This window comes from Arvicanthis niloticus, chromosome 15 (assembly GCF_011762505.2).
Source record: "Arvicanthis niloticus isolate mArvNil1 chromosome 15, mArvNil1.pat.X, whole genome shotgun sequence".
In the NCBI taxonomy this organism is placed as follows: Eukaryota; Metazoa; Chordata; class Mammalia; order Rodentia; family Muridae; genus Arvicanthis; species Arvicanthis niloticus.
The window spans coordinates 67,111,110-67,114,704 of NC_047672.1; positions in this window are offsets into that span (position 1 = coordinate 67,111,110).

Sequence of the window (3,595 nt, forward strand, 5' to 3'; positions counted from 1 at the left end):
TGGCTTAAATCCCAGAAGTTTGGATGCAGAGACAGGCAGATGTCTGTGAGTTTGAGGCCAGCCTGGTCTACAACAGTGAATTCCAGGACAGGCACCACAGCACAGAGAAACCATATCACAAACAACAACAATGAAGAAAGACAGAAAGAAAGGAGAAAGTGGTCAAATAGGAATAGATCTTGGGGGCCAGCTTTAGGAATATGGATGTGTCTAAATAAAGGAAACTAATGATTTAGCAAAGGAAAGGGTAGAAGAGAGCCAGATCTGCCGGCGCCATGTTTGCCATGCTCAAGCCTATTAGAGCCTCCACCATAAAGGAGCAACCATGAGCCATTCTCACCCTTCATTGAAAATGAAAGCCTGTCCTCAAGCTTCTGCCCTGCTTCTATCCCTGTTCTTCTCATCAACACTTCCTAGATTAATTCTCTAATTTTGCAAAACAATGACTTAACCTTTTACAGCTTAAAACACTCGTTTGTTATCTCAGAATGTGTAACTTCCTGCCTAATAGATAAAGAGCAACGAAGGATATACTTATTAAACGCACTGCTGCATTTATCAATAGCTTCTTTCTACCTTTAAAATTAGATTCCAAAACTTACTTGGTCTCTCTCTCTCTCTCTCTCTCTCTCTCTCTCTCTCTCTCTCTCTCTCTCTCTCTTTTCCTTCTCCTCCTCCACACATGTAGTAAGAAGGCACACCCCTCAACTTCTTTCTTGTTGTACTTTTTATCGTCTTTGAAACATTTTTCAATGTTGACAGGCCTTAGGTAAAGAAACTGAGGGACTGGGCTCTAAGGCTTAAGAACTTTAGGCAAAGGTTCTACCATCTCAAAACTGGAAGCTTATATACTCAAGGTGTTCAAAGCAAGGGCTTTTGGCTCTAGATAAGAGTCTTAAGAGCTAGGATCTAGGTCGAGTTTTCTAAGACTTAGATGTTGGCTCCCTCAGCTCTTGAAACCTTTGTGTCCAGGGCCTTCAGTTCCTGCAGTCATAGCCTACATAGTCTGCTCTCCTGACACATTTCTTTCCTCAGTTTTCTGTCATTCTTTCTAGTCTTAGTGTCTTAAAGTTCCTACCTTCATTTCCTCTTTGGAATTCTTTACCTTCTCCAACTAAGTGCTGGAGCCAGCCCTTGTTTGCATACTATCTTGGAGAACAAAGATCCTCATCTCTGCCCAGCACAAATGGAGGCAAGAATGATAGAGAATATGCCATTGTTTCATCGATGCAGCTGCTACAGGGCGGCTGAGTACTGAGACACTTCTCAGAACAATGGCCAACATGGATGGAGGTTCACAGCAAGCTGTTCCCTCTCGTGTGAAGTTCTCCAGTGTAAGCTAAATGTGCTCTCTCTGACCTCCCCGTCACTCTGCTTGCACATCACCTCCACAGTGGCCAGCTGTAATCATGGGGGACTTATAGGCCTGAGGTGCCACCTCAGGTAGAGGTGTTTGAATGTCTTCATAAAAAGACTTCTAATGGAAAACGTTTTCGTTCAGAAATGGTTGAATACTTGTTAACTGAGTCTTCTGCCAACCAATGAATCCAGTTCTAAGATTTCTAGAAAAAAAACAACCAAGAACAAGAATCCAAAGAGAAACAAAAGCTCTCTTCTTTACTGACAACACCAGCTCACTAAATTCAGTACATTTGGCAAAGTTGTCTTCTGCTAAAAGGATGCTCCAAAATTCAGAGTTAATTTCTGTCACACGGTCACAGTCTGGAAGGTAAGCAAAGCAATGCTAGTTGGTGCTGGCATCCAAAGAAGAAGAAAAAGAAGAAGAAGAAGAAGAAGAAGAAGAAGAAGAAGAAGAAGAAGAAGAGGAGGAGGAGGAGGAGGAGGAGGAGGAGGAGGAGGAGGAGGAGGAGGAGGAGAAGAAGAAGAAGAAGAAGAAGAAGAAGAAGAAAAGAAGAAGAAGAAGAAGAAGAAGAAGAAGAAGAAGGAGGAGGAGGAGGAGGAGGAGGAAGGGGAAGGGGAGGAGGAGGGGGAGGGGAGGGGGACGAGGAGGAAGAGGAAGAAGAAGAAGAAGAAGAAGAAGAAGAAGAAGAAGAAGAAGAAGAAGAAGAAGAAGAAGAAGAAAAAGAAGAAGAAGAAGAAGAAGAAGAAGAAGAAGAAGAAGAAGAAGAAGAAGAAGAAGAAGAAGAAGAAGAAGAAGAAGAAGAAGGGAGAGAGGGGGAAGGAGAGGAGGGTTGGGGAATGGGGAAGGGGGGAGGAAGAGAGAAAGAGAGACAGGGAGGGAGAGCCTAGCGAGCCTTAGCCAAAATTGATAAGGTATTCTGATGTTTTGCTTACTTTAATAAAAGGCAGATTTGGGTGCACTAGCATGCTTTTCCTCTGAGCACATTTCTCTTGAGAGACTCCACACTTCAACTGATAGCTCCTTCATGGTGTCCCAACATCCCGATATGATGCTATAGTTCTTGTTTTAAGGAGTGAAATTGAGCCTTGAAGTTAGTCATTCTGTTTGGCTGACCAGTTATGGGTGTTTGTAGCTATTCCAGAACTCCAAGTCAGTGCTTTGGTTGGTTACTCCCTGGCCCCAGGGTCAGAACTGACATGCTTAGCCAGCAGGTGCATGCCAGTACTGACCACAGCCCGTCTGTGGAAGAACCACCCTGTGATGAACCAGCTTCCAGTAGACACTGAAATCACTTTTAGTTTTGTATGTTTCTCTTTGAGTGTTACTTGAATTTCTATGAAACTGCAACATATGCTGAAGTTAATACAGAAGAAAAAGATTAAAAAAGAAAAAAAATTAATGATTGTAATCCTCAATTAATGCTAGAGAGACAAAGCAAAGAACTAACAGAGCACAAACACATAGAAAATGGAAGACTTCTATTTTCTTCTTTCTTTGAAGAAACAATCTGTTGTGGCTTGGCATCATATGATGCAAAGCTCTGTGCTGTATATAACATAACTGTACAAGCATTAAAGTCAGTGACCATTTAAAAAACAACACAAACCTCAACAATTCAGAGCTTGGAGGAAAGAGACCGTTAGCTCTCTAGAACCCTCCAGCCTGTTCTAGACCACTGCTCCTGTTTGCACTGATGTAGCATGCTGAATGTGTGTGGTGGTTGTTAAAACAAAGGAGAGTGGTCCACTAGACAAACCAACAAGACCAAGACACTGTCTGCTAATATATTTAAAAATAGGGCACAACACAACCATGTTTGCTTGTAATTTTACCAATCAGAACCCTGCATATGGATGGTTTATGGGTCTACCAATCACAGTCTTACATTTGGATTAACCACATGCTTCAGTATGAACCAACCATAGCCATAGCAGGATCCTTTTTTCATTCCAGTTAATATTTAATTTGGGACACAGAGTTGTGAATTTCATTCTGATATTTTCATTCACACGTGGAAATGTTTTGTTCTTACTCATTCTGTTCTAGGACTGATTTCCTCAGTCCTCCTTCTCCACTCAGTTGGTTCACTTTCCCTAGTTACCCCTCCCTCTGTTTTTCTATTTTATGTATTCCATTACCATATTTTCCAATCTCTCTTAAAGTCACTTTATCCACATCACAATCCTTGTTCTGGTTTCATGACCTTTTAAAATATGTGCACATATACTTTTA